The sequence below is a fragment of the Dermacentor variabilis genome, chromosome 9 (assembly GCF_050947875.1).
Source record: "Dermacentor variabilis isolate Ectoservices chromosome 9, ASM5094787v1, whole genome shotgun sequence".
Classification (NCBI taxonomy): Eukaryota; Metazoa; Arthropoda; class Arachnida; order Ixodida; family Ixodidae; genus Dermacentor; species Dermacentor variabilis.
In genome coordinates, this window is record NC_134576.1 from 1738092 (window position 1) to 1747670 (window position 9579).

Sequence of the window (9579 nt, forward strand, 5' to 3'; positions counted from 1 at the left end):
GATATTTGGTACATACATCAATGCAGAAAAGATTACGGACAACATATGCTCAAAAACATTCTTCCATATCTTTTAAACCTGTGCCAACATGGCAATTTCACTCTCCAATGCGCCCGGCTAAAAGGTTTGCTTCATTTTGTTTCAGTTATATGCAAAAGGGCGGCACTTTCTGTTTCAAATGTACGACATGATATTATGCACATTGCTTTGTTTTTTCGAATTGTACATTTGTGTAAAAATTGTCATCTTTTTGTGCATTGTGATATTCCTTTTTCTCTGTACTCATATGCTTATACTGATTGCCTTTTTTTTTCTTAACGAAATGTATTTGTATCGGGGAGGCGAGCTTTTTCTGTCCTCCTCCCACGTCTTTGGGAAGAAAAATAGAGGCATTATTATTTAGTAGTAAATCCGAGAGAAATTCCTTAGCATTACAGCGCATCTGCTTGAGGCCCCGAACACATTATTTAAACCACCTTCGCCACATTGGAAACTGTGGTTCCGGAGCTCACTCGACACATCTCCTTCCTCTTCGAGGAGCGTGACTGACGGTGGTCCGGAGCAAACCACAACCTGCTCCACTTTATATATGCACATTTATTGCTAAAATACATGTTTTTTGCCGCAACTGAACATACACAAAAGGAAGACACATAAAGACAACACGGGCGGCACTTCCGACTGATATAATTTGGGTTGTGACCCATGAATATACACGCATGCGCTGGCTATTCATAGATCTACGTTAACCAGCGGTCAAAGAATCCAGTTTCCGATTTATAGAGCACGATAGATGTATCGCTAATGCAATTTCTACCTTCATTTTCTATATAGTAAGATTGCGTGTATGTGTATATATATTCATGGGTCACAGCACAAATTAAATCAGTCGGAAGTGCCGCCCGTGTTGTCTTTATGTGCCTTCCTTTTGTGTGTGTTAAATTGCGGCAAAAAACATGTATTTTAGCAAGCACCAAATAGGCCAACAAGCAGTTCTGTTGCAACATTTATTGCACCATATTGGCAAGTGGTGGTGACGTTAAATAACACAGTAGTAATACTGTGAACGACAAAATAACTTTTATTGAGCGAACCTGTACCCAAGAAACAGGATACACTTATAGCACAACGATAGTGGCGAACACGGTCGGGGATCGTCGAAAATCTGATCAGCGGGTCATGCGCATCGGCTTTTATACAGCAGTCATCGAATGTTCCAGACTAATCGTAGGGACCCGCATGCCTTCTACAAAGTTCTACACCATTCGCATCAAGTGATGAAATCAGATAACACAAGGTTCGGCGACAACAGATAGCGGAAAGAAGCATCAAGAAACTTCGGATACATGCAGGTGCGTCTTGCGCTGTGCGATAACATTTGTTAGGCGGCAAAACGTGTCGCCCGATGAAGACAAGTACACGTGTCAATACCCCCCTCTTAAAAAGCATCGACCCGATGCTGCAAACATACGAAAGTAATAAATAAGCACTCGTAGCAAAGAAAACAAGAAAATAAGGAAGTTCGTCAGCGTCCGTAAAATGGTTTAAGACGCACCACGGGGACCACTTCGGATGGTGCGCGGCGCCGCTGTGAATGCGAAATGCCGTCTAGCGCGACGTCATAGTCCACTGCGCCAATAAATCGGATGACCTTGTAGAGTCCGAAATAGCGTCGCAATAGTTTCTCACTCAGTCCTCGTCGGCGTATCGGGGTCCATACCCAAACACGGTCGCCGGGCTGGTACTCGACGAAGCGTCGTCGGAGGTTGTAGTGTCGGCTGTTGGTCCTTTGATGGTTCTTTATTCGCAGGCGGGCGAGCTGTCGGGCTTCTTCGGCACGCAGGACATAGGTAGCGACGTCAAGGTTCTCCTCGTCAGTGACGTGCGGCAGCATGGCGTCGAGCGTCGTCGTCGGGTTCCTGCCGTAAACCTGCTTAAATGGCGTGATCTGTGTTGTTTCTTGCACCGCCGTGTTGTAAGCGAATGTTACGTACGGCAGGACGGCATCCCAGGTCTTGTGTTCGACGTCGACGTACATTGCTAGCATGTCAGCGAGGGTCTTATTCAGCCGCTCCGTAAGACCATTCGTCTGTGGGTGGTAGGCTGATGTCCTCCTGTGCCTTGTCTGACTGTATTGCAGAATGGCCTGGGTGAGCTCCGCTTTAAAGGCCGTTCCTCTGTCGGTGATGACGACTTCTATGGCGCCATGTCGCAGCAGAATGTTTTCGACAAAGAATTTCGCCACTTCGGCGGCGCTACCTTTCGGCAGTGCTTTAGTTTCAGCGAAGCGGGTGAGGTAGTCCGTTGCAACGACGATCCACTTATTTCCGTTTGTTGACGTCGGAAAGGATCCCTACAAGTCCATCCCGATCTGCTGGAATGGTCGGCGAGGAGGCTCGATTGGCTGTAGTAATCCGGCTGGCCTTTTTGTTGGTGTCTTGCGTCGCTGACAGTCTCGGCATGTTCTGACATAACGGACCACGTGGGCGGTCAGGCGCGGCCAATAATACCTTTCCTGTATCCTTCATAGTGTCCGGGAAAATCCGAGGTGTCCAGCGGTCGGATCGTCATGTAGGGCGTGCAATACTTTTGGACGCAGTCCTGACGGGACAACAAAGAGATATTTGGCGCGCACTGGTGAGAAGTTCCTCTTTACGAGTAGGTTGTTTTGAAGCGAGAACGAAGATAATCCTCGCTTAAATGCCCTAGGGACCACGTCGGTGTGCCCTTCCAGATACTCGATGAGGTTTTTCAACTCCGTGTCTGCACGCTGCTGTTCAGCGAAGTCTTCTGCCCTTAAGATGCCAAGGAAGGCGTCGTCGTCTTCGTCATCTTCCGGCGGCGAGTCAATGGGGGCGCGTGATAGGCAATCGGCATCAGAGTGTTTTCGTCCGGACTTATAGGTTACAGTGATATCATATTCTTGCAGTCTTAGGCTCCATCACGCCAGCCGTCCAGAAGGATCCTTTAAATTCGCTAGCCAACACAAAGCGTGATGGTCGCTGACGACATTGAATGGCCTGCCATATAGGCAACGGCGGAATTTTGCTGTAGCCCAAATGATGGCGAGGCATTCCTTTTCGGTTGTAGATTAATTGCCTTCCGCTTTTGACAACGACCGGCTAGCGTAAGTTATCACGTGTTCATGACCATCATTTCTCTGGACTAGCACGGCAACGAGGCCCAGGCTACTGGCGTCAGTGTGCATTTCGGTATCGGCGTGCTCGTCGAAGTGTGCAAGTACGGGCGGCAACTGCATGCGTCGTTTGAGTTCTAGAAATGCATCGGCCTGCGGCGTTTCCCACTTGAACTCGACATCACATTTAGTTAGCTGTGTCACCGGCTCAGCGATACGCGAAAAGTCCTTGACAAATCGCCTGTAGTAGGCACACATGCCAAGGAATCTACGCACTGCCTTCGTGTCGATGGGCTGCGGGAACTTTGCGATAGCGGGTCGGGGGGGACTCCAGACTTGCTGATGACGTGGCCTAGGAACAGAAGCAAACCGTAAGCGAAGCGGCACTCTTCTGGCTTCAGAGTGAGCCCTGATGACTTAATGGCCTCTAGTACTGTCGCAAGCCGCCTAAGGTGATCGTCAAAATTTTCGGCGAAGACGACGCCATCCCAGTAAACAAGACAGGTCTGTCACTTCAATCCTGCTAACACAGTGTCCATGACGCGCTGGAAGGTTGCAGGCTCCGAGCAGAGTCCGAATGGCATGACCCTGAACTCGTAGAGGCCATCTGGCGTGATGAAGGCGGTCTTTTCGCGATCTCTCTCGTCGACTTCCATTTGCCAGTAGCCAGACTTGAGATCCATCGACGAGAAGTATTTGGCGTTGCAGAGGCGATCTAATGCGTCGTCTATCCGTGGTAGAGGGTATACATGCTTCTTTGTGATTTTATTCAGTCCACGATAATCGACGCAGAAACGTAAGGTGCCGTTCTTTTTTTTCACCAAGACAACAGGGGATGCCCACGGGCTTTTCGACGGCAGGATGATGTCGTCGCGCAGAATTTCGTCGACTTGTTGTCTTATAGTTTCACGTTCTCGCGGCGAAACTCGGTAAGGGCTCTGGCGGAGTGGTCGAGCGCACTCCTCGGTTATTACTGGATGCTTGGCGACTGGTGTTTGTCGAATCCTCGATGACGTCGAAAATCAGTTTTTGTATCGTTGGAGCAGAATTCCGAGCTGCTGTTGCTTAATCACGGGGAGACTTGGATTAATGTCGTAGTCTGGTTCGGGAACCATGGTCGTCGGGGTAGATGCGGCGGAATCCGAAGAGGACAAACGCATTACTGGTTTCCAGAATTTCCTCGATGTACGCAATCGTCGTACCCTTGTTGATGTGCTTGAACTCCTGGCTGAAGTTTGTCAGCAACACTTAAGTTTTCCCTTCATGCAGTCGAGCGATCCCTCTTGTGACGCAAATTTCACGGTCTAGCAGTAGACGTTGGTCACCCTCGATGAGGCCTTCTACGTCGGCAGGCGTTTTGGTGCCTACGGAAATGAGAATGATGGAGCGAGGCGGGATGCTTGCTGACTTGACTTTCGAGCACACTTACGGCATGGTGACTACTAGAGCTCTGCGGCGATATCGCTCGATCTTCCGACAGCGTTATCGATTTTGACTTCAGGTCTATGATTGCGCCGTGTTGGTTCAGGAAGTCCATGCCGAGAATGACGTCTCGCGAACACTGTTGGAGGATAACGAAGGTGGCAGGGTAAGTCCGGCCATGAACGGTAATTCTTGCCGTGCAGATTCCAGTCGGCGTAATGAGGTGTCCTCCAGCGGTCCGAGTTTGGGGACCCTCCCATGCAGTCTTAACCTTCTCCAACTGGGCGGCGATGTGTCCACTCATTACGGAGTAATCGGCCCCTGCGTCGACTAAGGCAGTGACTGCGTGGCCGTCGAGAAGTACGTCGAGGTCGGTGGTTCTTTGTCTGGCGTTGCAGTTGGGTCTTGGCGTCGGATCACGGCTGCGTCGTGTTGAACTGAAGCTGGAACGTCGTGTCGTCAAGTCGTCTTTCGTCGGTGTATTCTTGGCTTCCGGATTTCGTCGGGACGGCGGCGTGTCGTCATTAGGTCGTCGAGATGGTTTCTTCGTTGTCTTCGTCGGCGGCGGAGGATCTTCGTCAGTTTGACGAACAGCAACCGCACCTCCATCAGTTGCTGCTTTTAGTTTTCCGGATATGGGCTCGCAGAGCGGCCCTAGGCTGGGCCGGTGTATGGCCAGCGCTGCGACGGCAGGTAGCGGCCTGGTGACGGCGAATGGGACGGTCGTCGAGGGCTCCATTGAGTAGCGGCGAGGTAGTCGGCGATGTCACGTGGGCGCTCTCCAAGTTGTGGACGCGGCGCGTTGACGGCGAACCCTCTCAGTCCCAAGTCGCGGTATGGGCATCGGCCATACATATGGCCGGCTTTTCCGCAGTGATAGCAGAGCGGGCGGTGGTCGGGGGCTCGCCAAATGTCCGTCTTCCTCGCGTAGGTGCGCTGGGCGATGGGTGGGCGAGTTGGTGGCGGCGGACGACGGAATGGCGGCGTTATAGGGCCCTGGCGCGGTCGCGGAGGAGGACCTTGACGGCGTGCGACGGCGGCGTAGGTCATCGCTTCTGGCTGGGGTTGCGGCAATTGAGGTTGCAGCTCCGGAACTCCAAGCGACCACTGAACCTCATCTTTGACGATGTCAGTGATCGAGGCCACTGGAGACTGCGACGACGGGAAGATCTTCTCGTACGAGTGCCCAATAGCCTCGCGCAGGTCGTCGGAGGCCAGTGATTGAACTCCGGCGTAGTTTGTAGAGTTGGTGCGGCGGTCGAATAGCCGGTTTCGCATCCCGAGTGTCTTCTCGATGCTAGTGGCCTCGCTCAGAAACTCGTCGACAGTCTTCGGTGGGCTTCGTACCATACCGGCGAAAAGTTCTTGCTTGACGCCCCGCATCAGGAAGCGAACTTTTTTCTACTCCGACATTTCCGGGTCGGCGTGCGGGAAAAGACGGCGTGAAGATCGCGATCGTCTCGTTTGGCAGCTGCACTCTGGTTTCTAATAGAGCTTGGGCTCGCTCTTTTCGCACGACGCTTTTAAACGTTTGCAAGAAGCCGCTTCGGAACAGGTCCCACGTCGTTAAGGTGGCTTCTTTATTCTCGAACCATGTCCTGGCGGCGTTTTCCAATGCTAAATAGACATGCCGCAGCTTGCCGTCGCTGTCCCAACTGTTAAACGTAGCAACCCTCTCGTACGTCTCCTGCCAGCTTTCCGACTCCTCAAATGTGGAACCGCGGAACGTTGGTGGCTCCCTGGGCTGCTGCAGAACTAATGGGGCCTCTCCGGCTGCCATTGGGGCTGTCTTCTTAGTCGTCTCTGGACAAACTTCTCTGACGATCTTCTTGGTCGTCTCTGGTAGAATTTCGTGTTCCGGGGGCAGCTGCTGTAGGCGGCGGCTTGCTCGATGTTCCGGGACGGCGCTGGTGTTGTCTTTACCGTCCGGTCTTGGATTACGGCTTGTCGGGGGCGTCCGGTACATGGCCGTAAAGCACCTCCATCAGATGTCACGTGGTGGTGACGTTAAGAACACAGTAGCAATACTATGAAAGACAAAACTAACTTTTATTGGGCGAACTTGTGCCCACAAAACAGACTACACTTATAGCCCAACGATAGCGGCGAACATGGTCGGGGATCGTCGAAAATCTGATCAGCGCGACAAGCGCGTCGGCTTTTATACAGCAGTCATCGAATGGCCCAGACTAATCGTTGGGACCCGCATGCCTTCTACAAAGTTCTATACCATTCGCGTCAAGCGATGAAATCAGCTAACGCAAGGTTCCGCGACAACAGACAGCGGATAGAAGCATCGATAACTTTCCAGAAACTTCGGATACATGCAGGCGCGTCCCACGCTGTGCGATATCATTTGTTAGGCGGCAAAACGTGTCGCCCGATAAAGAGCAGTACACGTGTCAATATGGACATACAAGCTCTCCTAAGCTATCCCATCCGTTCCCTGCCTCTACCACGTCACCGACTTTCCTACACGTCACCCACATGCACATCTTTCCATCTCGGCAGTCCTAATGCTAGCGCGTTAAATAAATCCTCCAGTGTGTTGTAGACTGATGCTATCTTCGGCTGGTCGTTTCTGAGCACTCTGGAGCGCTCTCGCGAGCTGCGTTGTCTTCTGCTGGTTGAAAGAGGGTGCGCGCCCTGCGTTCGGCTGGTTCTTCTTGATTGCTCTCCTCTATCTTGGAGCGCTCTGAGGTGCTCCGACCCCTGTCGTCGGAGCAGTCATCGAGATTGAAACGTCATCGCAGCCCCGCGTCGCTGCTGTTGGCGACGGCTCACCGTAACCTTGGCAACCTAGGCCACTGCATGCTGGCGTCTCGACGAACGTTCGTCCCGCCGGCACGTCCGCTGGTTTTTCCGGCAGCGCCGGGAGCTTTGGATAGGCGAAACATCGGTCGTTGGCAGTAGTCACGTGATTTCGCATCAGCAATTTCCTCCTCCGAGAGAGAGTCGCACGTTTGGCTTGCGCGCTTGTCCCCTACCTTTGAGCTCGGGAAACGACCGATCTACCCGACTCTGCTTCGGGGCATACAGGCGACCAGTCGAAGATACCATGAGTGTCGCACCGCAAAAAAAAAATGAAGATAGCAGAGATAGCCCGCGTCACACTTGTTTCCCTAGCGAGAAAGTTCTCCAGTTCATACAAGTCAACGGAGTAAACACCTGCTAGCACAAATGCGATAAGGAACAGGCGAAAATTTTGTTCGCTCAATGCTTTCACAACGTAGTGTACGAAATACTCTTTCCCGCGGCCGTTGCTGCATCGGTCAGGTTGGTTGTATGTGCACAATCAACCTGGCCGAAGTCTGCTTATCCATTCAAGCAGAGAATACATGCAGCTGCCTTGCAGCACTTACCTCCCGATGTGGTTGCGAGGTATTTCATTTCCTTAAAGGCCCCATTCAAGGGGTATTACATAAGGGGTGCGTATATACACGAAAAATTGAATGCCACTTTTTTATTACAGCGTAAGGTAATTTGTTACAGTGTTTAAAAATGCGCTAGGACAGTTTATGACTGCGATTTCGTTAGAAAGGAAAATAGTGCAGGATCGTACGCCGTTATCGGCACCAACTTGCGCGCAAAGCACGTGACACTCTGTGGCACTGACAGGAAAGGCCAGAAATGCGCCCAGTCGGTGTCGCTATTATCGAAAAAATGTTGCTTCTAGCACCTGCACAATTGACGCTCATTTTTTTCTGGTTTTGCTTTGCATGCTTTGTATTTCGAAGGCTTCTCTGCTTCTCTCTCATTCCACCACCTCCTTTATTTCCTTGTGCACAATGAATTTTGGTTGACAGTAAGCAATTTGTCCGTTTCTTCCGTTTGTCCTCTCCCATGCTCTTTTATTTTGTATAAATATTAGAAGGACTTACGTCAACTACTGCAACTGAAATATAAAGTAACGGCAAAATCGTTTTCGTTGATATCCCGTGTGTCGAATTTGATGAGGCTTGTTGCATATAAAAGAAAAAAACTAAATTATACAGACAGAAGGAAGTATGTTTTTATTGTGGGTAATTTTTTACAAAGCTTTGGAAAACAGAGACATAAAAAAAGATCAGTTGCGTATACAGCTTACCACTTTGTAACTGAACAACAAGAAACGGTATCTAAATCCTGTAAACTGGATCTTATTAGACATGTAACCAGGAAAACATTCGTGTTTATCATATGCCGCTCTTATACACAGGGTGTCCCATTAAATTGAGCCTCAGTTTAAAAATATGCTAATGCACTCTTGGACGACGCGACGAAATGCATCTTGCTTGCTTTGTATGGAGTAAGTCACAATATTTTTGTATTCTGGTTAATTGCATAATTAGTCGAGATTAATTAACCAAGTTCTGAAGCAACAAAGCTAGGCAAAAATTTCAATTAGAAAGTTGTAGAGCGCATTGCAAAACATCCGCTTAAACAGTTTATATCTGTCTATCTATCAGGTATTAGTGTTTTTTCGCTTACTGCAGATGCCCGCGAAATGCAAAAATATACCACGTCACATGCCGCTGGCGAGTCGTGATTGCAGCGCTCCCAAACATTTTTCGTACAAACTAACATAGCATCTAGCAGGGTGTGCTGCCGCTTACAAGGCTACAGGGCAGTCACGCAGGCGTGGGCTGTGCGATTTGTGCCACTGACGTGCTTCCCTTGCGGCAGTGCATGATAGCGGCAAGCAGGCTCAACAGCAGCAAACTGGGCCAAATGCTATGTTCGTTTCTACGCGGAGCGCTGAAGTCACGGCGCGCAAGCGCACTTGTCACGTGGTATTTTTTTGTTTATTTCGCGGGCATCTGCAGTAAGCGGAAAGATAACTTTCTAATTAAATTTTTTTTGCGTTATAGATAGAAAGTAGCAAACTGTTTCATCCGACGTTTTGCAAAGCGCTCTACAACATTCTGATTCAAATATTCTGCTTGTTCTGTTCCAAGGTTGGTTAATGAATCTTGACTAATTCTGTAATTAAGCACAATGCGAAAATAGTGTGACTTACTCTTTACAATAAACAGCAGCAT